The sequence below is a fragment of the Canis lupus genome, chromosome 27 (assembly GCF_003254725.2).
Source record: "Canis lupus dingo isolate Sandy chromosome 27, ASM325472v2, whole genome shotgun sequence".
NCBI lineage: Eukaryota > Metazoa > Chordata > Mammalia > Carnivora > Canidae > Canis > Canis lupus.
This window is the reverse complement of record NC_064269.1, coordinates 10,005,786-10,024,581: the sequence shown is the minus strand read 5'-3', so window position 1 is coordinate 10,024,581 and position 18,796 is coordinate 10,005,786. Positions and strand designations below refer to the sequence as shown.

Sequence of the window (18,796 nt, the reverse complement as noted above, 5' to 3'; positions counted from 1 at the left end):
TGCTTCCACTCCCCATTTAATACCAAAAGGAAAAATCACTTCCTGTCTATCTATAGCTAACCGTCCCTTTTCCACAGCCTCTACTTCTACTTGCTCTACTTCTGCTTGCTCTAGTAGCTTTTCTGTTACAGCAAAAAATGGTATATGGTTTATGATGATGATAGGGACATCAGAGTCCAGGTTTGAGGTTCATTGTTGGGGGAGGGTACAGATGAAGTGAAGTTGAGCCATGACCTAAAGAAGATAATTGAATGGTAAAAAGACTGAAGTCATAAAGCATCTTTCATCATAAAACCACATATGGTGTGTATCAAATCCTAATACTCATAGGACCTTGGTTGGCCTCAACATATTTTTCCCAGGATTGTCTGTGGGCTTTTGTGCATGTATGTGCTGCTACTAGCAAAGCTCACACCGTAAAGAGATGTAATACATACAAAAGACAATTTAGTTTTTTGCCAATTGGCTTTACTTCATGTTTTTACAGTTTTGTGAATTGATTTTAACAGACTTTATTAATTTATTTTTTTTTAGACTTTATTTTTCTTCTTGAAATTCAGAGTTCTATTAGAGCTAGACAAACTTACTTAATATGCTCATGTGGAAATGCCTTTATTTTTTTAATTTTTTTTAAGATTTTTATTTATTTATTCAAAGAGACACACATAGAGAGAGGGGCAGAGACACAGGAGGAGGGAGAAGCAGGCACCATGCAGGGAGCCTGACGCTGGACTCGATCCCGGGTCTCCAGAATCAGCCCTGGGCCGCAGATGGCGCTAAACCGCTGCGCCATTGGGGCTGCCCTGGAAATGCCTTTAGATTGAAAAAATATATCCTGGATTATAACAAGTAACTGCATTATAACAAGAAATAAAATTTTAGAATTCACTTAATTATCTCTACTGAATCTAGCAAGAATATGATTTTAGAAAAAGAAAGGGTTTTTAAAAATATATTCACCCTTTTATTTTAACTATGTCTGTTTCATGTGTAAATGCTGCATTATTCCTCTAAATATTTGAGTGACAAATTTTGCCTTCCTATTTTTCACATATTTTCTGTTTTTTCAGAGATTGTGTGATTCATATTTATGTTGTTATTATCTCTGTTCCAAAAGACTATTTAAGAAATAAAGCTGAATACTCTTCTTTACTTGATTATAAACTTCTCAAGGGTATTCTAGTGTCACTTGTGGCACTCAACACAGTCCCAGTCACGGAATGGATGCTTAGGCAATGTTCATTGAAGAATAAATAGATCATAAGAGCACATGTGCATTAAGTTCCATTTCTTTTACCATTATCATTCCACTTTATGACCTAGTGTCCTAACATGGACATTATAGAATGCTGAAAAGGCGGAGGGAGAACTATATTGTTTAGAGTCTTCCCATCCCCCTGCCCCCATAAGCTTGCTGAGCTGGTTTCCATAGCCAGGAGGACACATGCTTGTAAACACCCTTGGTTGGAAGTAATAGATTGTTGATGTAATTCTCCCAGAATTGTGATGTGTCCTTTGGGTATAAAAGACATTCTTAGGTAAAACAAAGATTGAGTTTCAGAGATCCTGCCAGAGGGTTCCTTGAGTGGTCATTACGCTGTCAGTGGCACAGTTTTGCTCCTGGCTCTGGGGAAGAAAGGAAGCTAGGTTGAGATATATCCCTTCATCCACTTAAGCAGAGAGCTATTGACACATAAGACAGAAATTGGTTAAGTCTGTCTCTGGACAGACACAGAATTAAAGAATGGTGTATGCTTGAGAATAATTTCTACCCTTGAATTAGTATTTATTTATAAATCTGGAACAGAATAGAGGAAGGGAATATTTCTGCAGCTCTGAGAGTAAAATATTCCTTGTAGCTTAAAGGTAGAAAATACGAAATAAAATTTATAATTATATATATATATATATATATATATATATATACATAAGTAACTTAAATTTTGGCAGGAGTTTTTACTGTTGTCCTATGCTTATTGCTTATTTTCTATTATTGTCCCATGCTCACTAAGGGAAAATTGTGATTATCTCTGTTATTTTCATTTCTCCAAATTAACAATAGCTTATTTAGTCAAAATTTTCTATTGTATACCTGCCCTTATTCTGTGGACTCTTCTGCAAATGCTAGGTTTGTCAGCGAACAATAGCTTATAATATAACCGACATTACATCTAGCTTGTTATTCTGTCTAGAACTGAGCTTGACAATTCATATCATGATCAGTGCCAGTTTTCTAATTATTTCTCTCCCACTTATATCAAAATGGCAGAATAAAAGCATAATTGAATTGATTTAGCATCTGAAATAAGGTAGCAGTAAGAGCTTTGCCGAACTTAAATAATTAAAAAAAAATTTACCCTGTGAAAGATGGAATAGAAGGATCAGAGTTAGCAAACTCATTGAGCAAGTGTATATGACAAGATGAAGGACACACATCAGTTATTTAATCCCTAGAGCTGGACTCAAGAACTTGATGTAACTTTGAGTTTTTATCTTTTGCTCTTTCTCTGCCTATTCATTGGAGCTAGTTTATGACTTCAGTTATCTCTATGATGGATCAATCCCATATTTGATGAATCTGCAGGTTTCATTTCATTATTTTATGCAGTGCAAGTAGAAACTGGATCAAGAATTTAATTAGGTAATAATATATTCTTTCTATAAAGATTCTATGTTAAGTGAGATTCCCAATAAAAGAGCCTGCATCACAAATTTGCATCACAAATTTGGGGGGCACGTAATTTATTGAGGAAGTGCTCTTCAGATAAACCTGTAGGGAGATGAGAGAAGATAAGAGGGAGATGAGGAAGGGGGCAAACAAACATGTGATGAATGTGCTGCAGGGAAAGATTTCTCCTTGGCCTGATCCGCTGGGTGGGTGTATGTTCTTGGGGAATGGCCTGTACCAGGAGGTGAAGAGAGTCTGGGCAGGGCAACAACATTGACTGCCATACAAACAAACCCCAAGGACAGTAGATTTAATAGTAATTGTCCTGTAATTGTCAAAAATCATTGCCAGTTCATTTGGCCATTTGATTGAAACAAAGAGCATAATAGAAGAATTATTTTTTTACATTTCCTTTTTATTCATTACCAAATATGGTCATTTTACTTTTGCACCTATAAATATTTTAATGTCCCTATAAATATTTTAGCATTGTGTTTCATGTTCCTTCAAAATAATAAGTTCTCACTAAAAAATTAATAAGACAGGAGAGTCTAACCTATTTTCAGAGAGCATCGCAAATGGTGATCAAGAGTCTTTTAATTTTCAGGACTCTTGGATTTTGAAAGTATTAACAGTATGGCATGAAATAAAGGATTTCTGAGTGAAATAGGTTGTAGCACATTGATGTTTAAGAATAGAAGCACAAATTCTGGTTCTGCTCTAACTCTTATAAATTCAGTGTCTATAAGAAATTCCATAGTATGTTATAGGTATATTGTATGTAATTTATATTCATTTATTAAAAATTTATGGAATATATTATTGTAAGTATGAAAGGCACCTAAAAAAGTGCACTGAATTGAACAGCAGTAAGATATGAAAGACAGTAAGGCCATCTCTCACACAGAGACATTCCCACTAGAGGCAGGAGATACTCACTGTTCATCTTTCCCATTCCCAATTCAGTTTCAGCACCTTTCCCTTCCATTATACTTTATTTCTATTACTTGATTTCTATTTCTTCAAGGCAGGTGACGAAAGAAGGGTTGCCCACACATTCTTTATGATTTTCCTAACATAGCACTCCACACTTTTAAAGCACCATTTTTCAGTCATTTTCCTGAAGAAGTTTAAATAAAAGCCAGGGAACACGGATACTTACTTTTCCTTTGAAAGTCAGTAATACAATGAAATGAATACTGTTTGCTAATATCAGTAGAACCTCAGAAAAGACATTCTGTGCTCTTTTTTGTTTTTGGCAAGAGTTATTTTATAAGTAGTTGGATTATTCCCCTTGTAATTTTTTAAAACTCTTATGTAGTGCCTCTTCCTGTGGGCCAAGCACTGTGTGTATGTGTGTGTGTGTGTGTGTGTGTGTGTGTAAGTGTTCACTTAGTTTCCAAAGTCTTCAATGTTTTCAACTATTAGACTATCCTGCCAAATTGAATCATTTTCTTGGGAATATTTGATCACAGATCTTTTTTAAAGATTTTTTTTTATTTATTTATGATAGACACACAGAGAGAGGCAGAGACACAGGCAGAGGGAGAAGCAGGCTTCTTGCAGGGAGCCTGATGTGGGACTCGATCCCAGGACCCCGGGATCACGACCTGAGCCAGTGCTCAACCACTGAGTCACCCAGGCGTCCCTAATCACAGATCTTAGTAAGAAGTTGGTTTGCTAATTTTTTTTCCAGAGTGTCAATAAAATTTGTTGAATTTTGTCATTAGTCGGGGTGAGGGGAGTACATATCTTTTTAGGTGCTAAGTGATGGTACATCACACCCCAGCCAAACTATGACTTTTAAATTTTCAAAAACTCAGCTTTTTATTCCTCTTCCCCTTTTGACAAATATAGGTGGCTGAAGGCTTCTTATTTCTGGGACTGGCAGAAAGTAAAAGAATAGCTTTATATTATACTATCATTAAGAGAGATCCTGCAATTCTTGGTTATTTAAGCGCTAAGTTTTGTTTATATGGAATTGCTATCCGTTAGCAGTTGTTTGCCTTAAGGATTTTTAGAGCACTAAAGGTTTTTTTATATTCACAGTGTATGTTGCATTTGTAGTTAAATGTTCTATAAACATCAAAAAGAAATTTATAGCAATGAAGTGCCTGGCACTTATATTTCGTTGTTGTTTTATGAAAGCTATTACCTCATGTTTCAAGAAATTGAAGCATTTTAAGTGCCCGGGGTGGGGGGTATTTTGTTAATGAATGGTTAAGTAAAATCCCATTTGGCATATATTCTTCTCTGTTCTTACATATCTGGAGGCTGATTGGGAAATAAAAAAATGTCCTTCGGCCCTGCCTGGGAAAATGTCTTGAGGTTTATCCCAGACCTGGGCCTGAGTCCATCCAGTATCCTTCACCAGTCTAGCTAGTTGCTCACCCAACATCTTAAGTAGCTTTGTGGACATTATATTGCAAAAGGCAAGGAGTCAATCAAGCATATGACAGTAATGGCACTGACAAGTTATGTATAATTATCAAATAAATACCTTTGACATGTCTAAAGATATCAAATACAACAGATGACTAGGTCCTCAGTAGTTTCTTTAATACTATAGATCAGGGCTCATTGAAAAAAAGTTAGGATACCACATGGGGCAACTTAAAATTTTCAAATTGTTCTTGACTTCGAAGCAGAGGATATATGAGAAATAATACCTAAATGAGTCAGGCGCTTGAGATGAAATAGGGAACCTGGAGAGAAGCCATCTGTTTTCACTGAAAAGAATAGCACCTCTCATAAACGTTTTAAAATATATCATAAAAGATACTGTGAAACTGTAGCTATTGAAGAAAAATGAAACCTAATAATTTTCAAGCTCTACTTTTTTCTTTGACTTGTGTTATAATTATCGTAATTTCTATTTGGCATTTTCAGTTTCAGCTAGAGATGATGGAATCAATAGAAGGTTTTTGGCAAATCTAAGTGTAGATTTTTAAAAGTGCGTTTTATTTTGCTTCAGCAAGAGATTAGCAAAATGAACCAATTTTCTGCCTAACGAGGTGCTAGATATCTAACTCATTCATTCATTTGTTGAATGATTATTTATTTGTATGGTGACCTTATAGTTTATTATGTAAGCTTCTTAAACAATTCTTCTGAGTATTAAGAGGGGATTAAATATAATTAAAATTATATAATTTTTGAAATACTTATTTATTAATAAACAGATTGATTTTACTGTATTGATATAGCATATACGAATGTGGGATCGGATGCATCTTCAGCACTAATAGTCTTTTTAAAGACCATTTAAAATTCATTTTTTTCTAAAATATAAAAATGATGCATATCCATGTGTATTAAAAGTTTTTTTTGTTTTTCTGTTTTTTACAAAGTCTTTATTTTGATTATATGAACACTTAAAAAACAAGCAGAATCATTATTCTTGGTACCTATTTACAATAATTACCTTGGTACTTTATTTTCCTAGCCCTATAAGGTAGTGTCACTGGTATCTGTGTAAAGCTGTTGATAGTTCCAGTTGACTATCTATAGATTATAGTATTTTCTCAAAAATACTTTCTTTAGTATCAAAGGACCTGTGAAAATCAGAGCGTATTTTCCTAAATGGAAGATCGTACAAATTCATTTTAGTCCAAATATTTCCTCAGACATCATCTTTTTGCCTCCATCCTACTATGGAGGATGGAAAAAAAAAACTACTTTTTTTCCATAAATTTATTTTTACATAATAAAAGTAAAAAAGTTAAGTAAAAGTAAGTTGTCTTCGTGTGTCATTTTTTGATATTTTTTTAAAAGATGTTACTCATTTATTTGAGAGAGAGAGCGCAAAAGCAAGCATGAGCAAGGGGAAGGGCAGTGGGAGAGGGAGAAACAGCCTCCCCACTGAGAAGCGCGCCTGATGTGATGTGCGGCTCCATCCCAGGACTCCAGGATCATGACCTGAGCCAAAGGCAGACACCCAACCGACTGAGCCACCCAGGCGACCCAGATATTTTTATGCTATAAAATTATAGAATGTTTGTGGCACAAGATCCTTCTGAGGGTCTCCCTTACATACTCATGAATCTGTTCGCTTAATAAGTATTCACCCAGCACCCACAGAATAAGAACAGATGTGGGATGCCTGGGTAGCTCAGCACTTGAGCATCTGTCTTCAGCTCAGGGTGTGATCCCCAGGGTCCAGGATCGAGTCCCGCATTGAGCTCCCTGTGAGGAGCCTGCTTCTCCCTCTGTCTATGTCTCTGCCTCTCTCTGTGCTCTCATGAATAAATAAATAAAATATTTTTAAAAAGAACAGACACGTGAAAGATAAACATTACAACATATTAAATATGGTACAAATGGTTATAATATCACAGCATTGAAAGCAAACTTCCTCCTCCTGAGGGAACCTCCTTCAGGCCTCCCCGTCAGCCAGCCCCTAACAAGACTTGCTAGGCTGCTGGCAGGTGCTCCTGCTGAGCGGAGTTGTTATCCCCATCTTTAGATCCACTCATGTCTCCCCAAACTTTTCAACATCCTAAGTCATCAGTCTGTGATGAGGTTTTAATGGGTGACAGTAGCTTTCTGTGTTCAACTTGCAGACATAAGAAGTACTGGGGTTGCAATTCAGATGCCCCGAGGGCCAGACTCATCTAGTAAAAGTGTGAAACATCTGGCCTGAGATAAAAGGTGTGTAGGAGGTGGATGGGGGGAGGAGCTATGTTGAACCAGAGAGCATATTCCCTATGAAGAGATATCCAGATTCATTTAGGAAAAAAAAAAAAAAAAAAGCAGCAGGAATGTGGGATCGGATGCAACTTCAGCACTAATTCTGCCCACTGGTCATCTGTTTCATGCTTTCTGAACAGGGAGTGTTAAGCTGGGAACTGACACATGACAGGAGTGTTGAAAGGTCAGCGTGAGGAGTGAATCTGGGGCAAGTGCCGTTCTGGAACATCTCCCTCACACCTCATTAAACTCGTGCGTCCTCTACAGGCTGGGTCCTCCCTGTTTGTTGTAACTGCTACCACGCAGCTGAGACAAGACCTCCCTGCCCTCTAGTCACAGCTGGTGACAACAGCTTGAGTCCTTGCTCTACTCAGCACTCATTCCACCCAAACCATTAGGGCTCAGGTGGGCAAAGAAACCCCAAACCTCAAAAAACAAAAACCAAACCACCCCATTTTCATAATAACACTTTCTGAATTGCTAATGAAATGCTTGTTACTGCGGTCAGGTTAGCCACTGCCAGCATGGGTGCAGAGAGACCTACAGCTTATGCTGTATTTGTTGACCAACTGACTAGACTAGCTTTGCTTTATCACAGGGAAGTGATGTGCAGGTGGATACTTAATGATTATGCATTGGGGAAATCTTCAATGAATATAAGTATCATTAAGGTGTCTGTATTTATCAAGCTCTTAGGCAGTTTCTTTCTTTTTTTTTTTTTTTTTCTTAGGCAGTTTCTTGCTAGGCACAATGAACCAAGCTTATTATTTAGTTGGTTGTCCCACTTTTTTTTTTTTTAACCTGAATTTCAAAAGGCAGTTTTCCCCAACTTTGTCTTTACATCAGAATTCCGTGGGGATGCCCGAGTCCCACTCCCAGAGATGGCAGTTTGGTTTGTCTGGTTTGTAGCCTGATGTTGGAATTTTTGAAAGATTCACAGAGATTCTCATATGCAGGCAAGTTAGGGACCATTTCTCTAAGGTGCTTTTAGGAAGGTGAGCATGGGAATATTTTGACATATGTTAGGGGGTCATGACCATCCAGTATCAAAGCTGAAGGGAAGTCAGAGGGAGGAATCTTTTGGTGCTGGGAGACTACACAGAAAAGAGCCGGGAATGAAGGTGAAGAAGGATGAGAGCGGGGCTGGCTTCCCCAGGCCCCACACATTGCCACGGGGGCAGTACAAGTGTTCGGTAAATTTTACCTTGCCTCCAGTGCGGACTCCAGAATTTGCTTGGGGTTCCTTATAGAGCAACTTTGTGGGTTTCTTCTGATGCTCACAATGGATTCCTCTAAAAGAATGCAAGCCTTGCTATGGAGTTGACCAATATCCCTATGCCAGAACTTGGGCTCAAATTATTCAACCAGTCTGCGTCTGGAGTTAAAATAACAGATATGTCCTCACCTCCCTCCAGTTTATAATATAGAGTACAGCCTATAATTTTGCCTATTTAAATATAGTGTCATTTACATAAACTTCCTTCCAGTCTACCATCCCCTCCCATCAGCAAATGACCCTCTTCCCCAATTCTCCATGCGCTTTAATAGGATTCTTTACCTTTCATTGAACATTAGTAAGTATTGCCACTCGCCCAGGGGGTGGCTTGCTTTTCATAATTATTACTTAGACAATATGGCTGTGAACTGCTGTGAGATAAAAGATAGAGCATGTGAAATTATGACTATTAATATTGTTAGTGTTACTTAATTTAAAAAATTATAGTGTTGCATAAATGAGAACATCTTAAAATACAGTTTGCAATTAGCATTTTCTGAATGAAGACTTTTTACTAATTTTAACATCTTTTTATTTTCACTGTGCTGTCATTCTCACATGAATAAGAACTAACACCAAGATTGTATATTCGCTATTTCCATAGCAAACTATTTAAGTGAGGTTTTTTTTCTTGTGTCTTAATGAGGTCAGTTTTAAGTAGGTCACTCTAAATTATAAATATACCTGATGTTGATGTTATGGCATCTGCCAGAACTTTCACTGCTTACACATTAAGTGATGAAAATTATGTTAAGTGAGGAAAGTTTACAATGAAAAGTTATATTACTTAAGGAAAACTTACATGTCGAGTATGCTTTCCAAGAGATGACTAGACCATCTTGAGTGTATACATAGTCCATATTTACTAAAATAAGTCCAAAAAGTAGTATTGAAAAATGCTGAATCTTAGAAGATAATCTTGACACAAAGTAGGTAAATTTGAATTTTTAAATGCCGTTGGACTTTGTCTCCTAATTCTTCCCTTCTGATGGGCCCTGAGTTCCAAATATTCTTAAAGTTTCTCTACCAGTATTAGAGGCAAAAATAAGACATGCATTTCAATAGTTTTCTGACCAGGCACTTTGAGTCCTGTTTATTTTAGTAAAGTCAAGTTGCAGATGTGGTTCAGATATGAATTTTAGATTCTCTAAAAAGGATTATATGCAGAAAAACATGAAGGCAGGTGGAGTTTGGGCCAAATAGGGCATTCAGGAAGCTGATTTGGGAGCAGATGAGTGAAGATGACATTTTCCTAGTCAATGACAATTATCAGGAGTCTCTCATCTGATTTTCCTGCTGCGTTTTCACAACAGTTCATTCATCGACTTGTCTATAGAAGTAAAGCTTGGAGTCAATTAAGGTATGACAACAAAGGAATTCAATAGCAAACCCAGGGCAATCATAAGATAAGGTAAATGTAGATTTTAATTCGGAAGTTTGAGAAAACAGCTGCACGAGAACAACAACTTTTGATGCGAAGTGGATCTTGACAGAAGCTCAGATCCCTGATATTTCAGTCCTGTTCATTTGTCAACATAAAGGCGAGATAGAGTCTTATGGGATTAAGCAAACTCCGCGGCTAAAAATATAGTTTGACATTTCTTGAATGCACTTGACAAGACTCCACATAAAATTATATTAGTATTCTTTCCAGCTAAGAGAAGATTTTTGAGGGAGGCTGAGTTCTTTTATTCAAATTCAGATATAATCCTTGGTTGCCATGGCATCCTAAAAAAATTAATCATATATTATTGAGTTTTAAATGTTGGGTATAGGGTGTTTTAGTACAGACGGAAAATAATAAACTTCAGAAATGTTCTTGTAAAAATTGAAGTGCATTTGGGAACTTAAAAAAAAAAGTTAACAAGGCCTAAAAAAAGCCAATTACAGGGATTCTACACAATTGGAAAAGTGATGATTGACCATGCTGTCAATAGCTGTCAGTGTCTGTCCTGCTCTTTGGCATCCTTGCTGTGGTGCAGCTGGCTGACAGATTGTAGCTAATGTGCAAGTGGAGAAGAAAGGTGGTGACGAGGACCAAGGGTCGCATAATACAAAAGGCCAACAGTCTGAGAGACTGGAGTGTTGCACATGTGATGGTTGGCACTGGTCAGAGGAAGGGATCTGCAAAGAAGTCCTGTGGTCACTGGGGTGATTGGGATTGGGGCGTGGGGGGTAAATGGAAAACACTGAATGGAGAGAGAATTGGACAGAACTGTATAGGTCCTGAGATGACACTTGAGCATGAGGGCGGCGGGTGGCAATCATTGTTAATCATCAAATATTGTAGCTATAGTAATGGAAGGCTGATACCTGGAGAGCCTCAAAATGTTAAGTGCTGCTCTTCAGGTGTAATGTCTGTTACTGCCCTAGCATCCCTGCCTTCACTTTTCCTTCCCTTTGAGAAACATTATTTGCTAGCTTGTTGGACTCTAGCTCTTGTTCTGTTTACCTGCGGAAACAACAGACTGCAGTGTCCAATCACATTATTTACTCTTTAAAACCTTTTAAAAAAACAAAAACAAAAACAACCGCAGGTGGTTTCGGTCTCTAAAACAAATGCAAAGGTGTGAATGGTTAATCAGGCTGAAACCATCACAGAGCTGTGCTTTTGAAAGCTTACCAAATGCCAGCCTTACTTTGGATGTTAGCATTTTTTTTTCCCAAAGAGTGGGTCCATAATTTTTAATGAAGGCTTTGCCCACTCATGCTTGAAATTCATGAGTATAATGTGCGCCAGATAATAACAAGATTTGGTGTCAAACTGTGAGGCATGTAATTTCTGCATGCCTACGAATTAGCACTCGATACCCGAAAATATATTTTCGGTTCTCCCTAAACATAGTGATAGAGGTAAAAATGCTGACAAAATTCTTATTAATTGCCCTGTAGCATCCTTGACATCATCAACATAATGAACTTAATAGGGATGGTTCTTGAAGTATTGAAAGTAACTTGAAAAGGGAATCGAAGTTATCAGGTGCCTGGTGAGAAACAAAGTGCTGATGTGGAAATGACAGAGCAGGCACAGAAAGAAATGGAGGCAATTTAGGATAATGCTCACCTCCACCCAGGCTCCTAGCTGCAAATCAGAGAGCGCATAAAAGCACCAAAGCCCTGGCCAAAGGACCACAGAAGTGGCAGATTGTAAATTAGCAGGACCCTGCCACTAACCTGGATACAACGTGACGTTTCCTGAAGGTGTTCCAAGGATGAAAATAAATACTGAGAATGTGTACATGTCTAAGCCACTCCCTGGAGTAAGGCTCATGCGTTTGTAAGCAGCATTAACTCTTGAATCATTAAATCAATTAAGTGTCACTTTACTGAGCATCTAGATTTCTTTGTGTGTGAAGTAACGTATATGTGCTTCTTTATAAATATATATGTAAGTATATACATACCTATATAATTCAGATACAGAAAAGTATATATAAAAATCCAGGGTTTTCCAAGTTTCCCTCTCCTTTCATGAATTTTAAAAGATTTATTTATTTGAGAGAGAGAGGGAGCATGAGCTAGAGAGAGGGACAGAGGAAGAAGGTGAAGCAGGCTCCCAGCTCAGCAGGGATCATGACCTGAGCCAAAGGCAGATGCTTAACCTGCTGAGCCACTCAGGTGGCTCACCCAGGTCATGATCTCAGGGTCCTGGGATTGAGCCCCTCATAGTGTAGGGCTCCCTGCTGAGTGGGGATCCTACTTCACCCTCTCCCTCTGCCCCTCCTTCCCTGCCTTGCTTGTATTCTCTCTCTCTCTCTCAGATAAATAAATAAAAAAGAAATGATAAAAGGCTATGGTTGGTTACGATACCAAATAATCCACCTATGACGCTTATTTAAGGAAGAATGCTATTTATTTTATTAAAAATTTGAATTGTACATAATTTTCCAGGAAACCAACTATTGAATAATGCTGAATTTCATTATACGGTTGTAAAAATTGAGTAATGTTGGTAATTTAGAGAAATTATTGTGGCTGCCATATTAACAATAATAACATAAAATTTATTGACCTCATGTGCCAAGAGCTCTTCTAAATGTTTTTAATCCATTCATTTATTTATACCCAGTGTTTTAGATGCATTTGTTATTCCCATTTCACAACTGAAGAAACGGAGGCATTGTGTACAAAGGGTTATCTAGATATTAAGTGACTGTAACCAGGAGTTTTCATGCCATGGGTAATGGGATCATTATAGATACTGGGTAAGGCTTTATTTATTTGACACCAAAAATGGATTTTCCCCACTTAATATATGACATAAATGCACCTTAATCCCTGGAAGTTTGTGACTGTAACTGTTTTGATAAAAATGTTTCTATAGTTTGTTGCTTGTGTCTCTATCTGAATAAACAAAAAAGAGGTAAGTTAATTTTTTACTTATTGTGAAACTTATTGTAAGAATGATATTGAATTTGCCTAGAGCTGGGTTCAAATCTCAATCCTGATACTTAACAATTATAAGACAGGGGGTGTCTGAGCATCTGCCTTTGGCTCAGGTCATGATCCTGGGGTCCTGGGATCGAGTCCTGCATCGGACTCCCCACAGGGAGCCTGCTTCTCCTTCTGCCTATGTCTCTGCCTCTCTGTCTCTCATGAATAAATAAATAAAATCTTAAAAAAAAAAAAGAATTATACGACCTGAACCTTAGTTTCTGTATCAGTGAAGTGAGTTCATACCTACATCCTTGTAAATTACTTAGCATGAAACATAGATCATGCTAGGCTATCATAAATGCTAGCTATCATTATTGTTTTTATTGCTCCCTATTTCCTTAAAAGGAAAGTGAAGATAATGGGATAATGTCTACTTTACAAGGGGCTTTGTGAATTAAATCAATAGGATTGTGTAGGCTGACATTCTACGTGGGTATGTGTGTGTGTGTGACACATCCTATACAATGCTTAGTAGTTAACGTTCAATGAGCATATAGATGAAATGAGTTAATGCAGGCAGAGCACTTAGAAGCAATGCCTGGCACATCAGAAACACTACATTATACTGCTATTGTGATTACTAAGTATCACTTAGTTTTCGTTTTTTACTTTGTTGTACTATTATAATTATTCTCTATTCTTGTTGATTTATGGTCATGGTAGACTTATTCATTTATTTTTATTTTATTTTATTTATTTATTCATGATAGTCACACACACACACAGAGAGAGAGAGAGAGAGAGAGAGAGGCAGAGACACAGGCAGAGGGAGAAGCAGGCTCCATATAGGGAGCCTGACATGGGATTCGATCCTGGGTCCCCAGGATCGCGCCCTGGGCCAAAGGCAGGTGCTAAACCGCTGCACCACCCAGGGATCCCGACTTATTCATTTATTAATTTGTATTGAATGCCTCGTTGTGCCAGGAGATGTGTTAGATCCAGATTGCCAAGATTCATAATTCAGGAAGGGGGGGGGGATTATGTGGCGAGAGAAGTTGTGAGATCAGCTATACGTGTTGGTCTGAGGCATCTGTGTAACATCAGCGTTCAGGAATGCAGTCAGCAACTGGATATAGAAATGAAATTGGACTCTACATGGCGATTTGGGAATCATCAGAATTTATCTATTATTTGAAACCGTGAAAGAGAGTTTAAAGAATAAGAAAAAGAGTATGCTGTATTGTAGTTCCAGAAAACAGACATTCTAGAGAACTACATATAAAAATAACTAAGAAGTAAAATTGACAAGGAGGAGTCCAAGTCATAAGAAGGAAACCACAGCAACTTTGGGTGCTGTATGTGGACAGAGCATTTTGGTCCACCCCAGCCTTCAAATGCCCATTTATTTCTTCTACAACAGTTGAGATAGCGTCTCTTCTTTAGGCCTTCATACAAACTTTAGGGTGGGTCCTGCTTTCCCCAGTCCCAAGGATTCCTCTGAATGAAGCAATCTGAGCTCTTAACAGGAGGGGCAGTTGGCATCGTGCGCTCAGGGTGCATTTTTCCTCCTTCTGCAGAGCTGAAAGGCGTTGGACAAAAGAACTCATCTCTGATCTTTTCCATTTGGACGACTCCCTCATCTGTCACTCTACCTGTCTCTTAGCTCTTCAGGATCTGACCAAATGCATGTCCATGAACTGGCTGCTTGGGCTACCTTGTTCCAAAAGTTTATGGTGCCAAAACTTTGCTGCTTTCTCAAGTCGCTACTATATCTTCTCCTGTTTTTCTTTCTTCCTTCCAAGTGTATCTGTTTACGATAGCATTAAGATTCAGTCAATGAATACCTGAATGTGGTTATGATAGTTCTCAAACTGAGTCAAAGATCTCAAAGACTGATCATACAGTGGCCCTTGCATTTGTTCCACTGAAAATATTTCTGATAACATCTTGTCTCCTTTCTTTTTTTTTTTTTTTTTCTTGTCTCCTTTCTTAAGAGCAGACTAACATGCATTGAGTTGCATGGCCTTTTGCGTGGGTATTACACTCTTGCCCTTCTCAAAATTACTTATTGAATCAAACATAAGGATACAAACATCCACTTCCAAGGGATTTTGTATAAAAATCTTCACAAGAAAATCTACACTGGTCAGTGTATTTTGACTGGCCAACAGCACTGGGTAAATGCCAATGGGTAAATCCTACAACACCAGCCTGTGGACCAAAGACCTCTTAAGCCAACCTCAGCCCCCTTTTTTTGGTTCACTTGAATGTCTGTTGAATAAGGCATTTGCCATCTGAAGAAATCCATGGGAAAACTTTAGAGGTGGCTTGCTGCAAATCTTACATATTTATTCTTTAGAAGAAAGAGAACAATTTAACAAATTCATAGTGATGTTTGCATTTTAACAGAAGTCTAGATACCAGCCACATTTAAGAAATAAGATTAAAATTCTTCAGCAGTGAGTGTTCATTTTTAAATTGCTCACAAAAGCTTTTCATATACTCTTAATACCTTCTGCCCACAAGATGATTTCATGACATAACATTCAGGGGCATAGAGAACTTAAAAATGCTCTGAAATCAATTTTTTTTCAAGATGAGCTCTATATTTATCTAGCAATAGCACAGAATTTTTATCTTTAGCTAAGTCTGCATTTCTGAAATGATCTTTTACTGGTTACAAAAAGATAATAGAATCAGTCAATAAATAAATTCTTATCTTTGCATGCTTTGCCTTAGAAGCAATAGTTAAATGTGTGACACTTTGAAAGCATTAAAGATTCTTGATACTCATCAATTTTATTTGTGAGAATTTATAGCACTGACCATGAAAAGAGAAAAACTGCCTTATTTTACTTAAGCCAGAATGATAATTGGAAAAGCTATTTCATGGACTCCTCCCATAATGAAATAGGAAATTGTGAGCATCGTCCAAATATACTAATTTCAAGCATTGTTAGATTGTCATTGATTAGCCAGTATTTGGAATTGGGATCTCTAAAATATAACATTCCAGGTAGCATCCTGATTACTTTTTATGTTTGAAGACAAAGATATCTAATCTTCTAATGGCATTTAGAGTTATTGAAGCTACTACTCATAATACTCCAAGTCAATTGGATTTTTTATTAAATATTCTCTTTGGGACAACCTCTTGTTTTCCCCCCTTCTCAGATGAGAGAGATTCCAACTGAATTGAACTGACTCCCAGTGATCCTGGGGGCATGGGGCAGGAGCACGGGTAGAATCAGGCATAAAGCCTTCCTTATCCCCAGTAGTCCTTGAATGAGTGGAATACACACAATGGAATGAGAGAGACCTGAGAGGTAAGACCAAGGGCTCAAAACATAAACCAGAGCCAGGGAACCATACTACTCTGAGGGACTGGACAAAAATCCTGGTCAAAGACTACAGGATGGAAATACAGAACAAGAGTGTTTGAAATGGGGAGAATAACCCAGGAACACTCCTTAATCTCTAGAGAATAATGGGGAGATTTCTGAATTAGGGGGCTAGCAACCTTAGCCTTGGTAGGGTGGGCAGTTGAAGCAGAAGATATGAACACAGTCATCCTGTCAATATTCTGAGAATTGCTTAAACCAGGGTCTAGACGGTATACCTTAACCATATTTATGGTTAAAAGCACTAACGCCGTTAACTGAAAGAAAAGAAAAAAGCAAATCTATCAAAATAAATGTCTTTGGGAAGAGTAAACATTTGGGGGAAGAGATGAAGTTTCACATTGTGCTCAGACCAGTTATGCCAAAATCAACTTGAATCTCCTCACAATGAACAGTCTTTGGGGGAGAGCCAGCCCGAGCATTAAAAATGCTTGCAGTTCGGCAGGTTCAGTTTTTATGGGGTGAATTATAGAAGACTGCTCCGTTTCTAAATGGACAAATCAAATTTTCTAAAATAAACATGTTTTACTACTTAAGTGGTCATGCTGCTATAAGCCTTGCAGTTAAAATATTATATTTATCAGCCATCTAGTCAGACTCTTATGTTAACACAAATTTGAACATTCTGCAAAAATCTTTCTTATTGGACAGATAAGAGAAATTTCAGCACAGAATTTTCTAAGTACTCTGTCTTTGAAATTAGCCTCCCTACCTGAATTTACAAGCTGCCTTATCAAATATGAAAATAGCTTAAAATATAACCAGAGCCTGTCAAGATTTAAAGCCTGTAATTTTTTGTTCCATGCTAGCATTGTATGTAGCCCACTGCTGCTCCTACTATATGTTTGTTGAAGGCATACTTTATAAAGATTGCCACATCTCTGGTAGGATTTTTACATCTTTTTTCTACTTTAGTTTCTCAGAAGTTTGCAATCCATACATTAGAGCAGCTCCTGCAGTACTTTTTTCCTGAATATATTTTTGTCTCAAATTATATGCAGTCGAATTATTTGCTAGGTACTAATTTGTTGCATATCATAGTGAATATCCCCATTGGTGGTTCTCTGGTCAAATTCTTGAGCATAGCAAATACTGAATGCATGGTAGCCCTTTTGGAGGTATAGAATTTGCCTTATATTAAATGCCCCTCCTGCTAGAGACAAATTCAGTTTTTCCAGATGCCTACGCACACCCCTCTTGTCCCAATAATATTTGAGATTTGAAGTGTAGAAAAAGTAGAAACTGAGGAATTGAGTGATTGGGGTTCTGATTTTCAGCTCTGTCACTTCTGATCTCTGGGGCACTGAGTAAGTTAAACAATTTTGTTGGGTCTTAGTTTCTTCCCCAGAAGAGTAAAGAAAATGGTATGTACAAGTACACGTTTCTGAGGTTTCATTACATAATACAGGTCATAGTCTGTATAATACAGGTGTGTAGCTCAGAGCCTAGCATAGTCAGAACAAAAATAAAGTTATTTACTCTTGAAAGTTCCAAACGGTTTTTTTAATTTCCTAAATTCCTGTATTAAATTAGCCTAGGTTAAAAAAAAATCTTGGACCTGCAGGGCTGATGAGCTACCTTGGAGAGCTTACTCCCTATGACTATTTTCCCCCAAAAACATTTTATTTGTACAAGAGGTATATGGGTGTTACTGAATCAATGGAAAAGAAAAAAGAAAAAATCACTCCTATTCCTACCACCCTGAGAAAACCATAGTTAACAACTTATTTATTTTCTTTAAAGAATTTCATGCATTTGTACATAATTATAATTACATTTCAACATTATATTCTGAATTCCATCAGTTAGCATAATAACATGAGCATGTACTCATTGTTATTAACACCCTTTCAATGGCTGCATCATGACTCTGTGTAATCATAACCTAGTTCAATTAACTATTCTTTCATTATTAAGCATTTAGGCTCTTCCTGGGGTTGTCTTATTCTAAATGAGAATGCCTATTGTGCATGAAGCTTTTTCATCGTTTTTCATGCTATTTTCTTGGTAAGGATTCCTCAAATTGAAGCTTTTGAACCAAAAAAATATGTACTTAATTTTTTTATTGTGACAATATATACAACATGAAATTTACCATTTTAACCATTGTTTAGATTACAGTTCAGTGACATTAATCACTCACAGTCTTGTGGAACTACCACTAATCTCCACAACTTTTTTTGTCTTTCCAAACTGGAACTCTATATCCATTAAATAATAATTTCCCATCCTCTACTCCACCCAGCTCCTGGCAAGCACCATTCTCTATGAATTTGACTACTCTGGCTATTTTATATTAAGTGGAAACATAAAACAGATTTTTTATTACTAGCTTATTTCACTTAGCACAATGTCCTCAGGGTTCATTCCTATGGTAACATGTGC

General features: G+C 37.3%; 1 protein-coding gene across 5 annotated transcripts in view; it reads left to right on the top strand.

Annotated features, from left to right (window-relative positions):
* The window catches only part of TMEM117 (transmembrane protein 117), a 498,555-nt gene that overhangs the window by 280,521 nt on the left and 199,238 nt on the right, over positions 1-18,796 (top strand). The window lies entirely within an intron of this gene.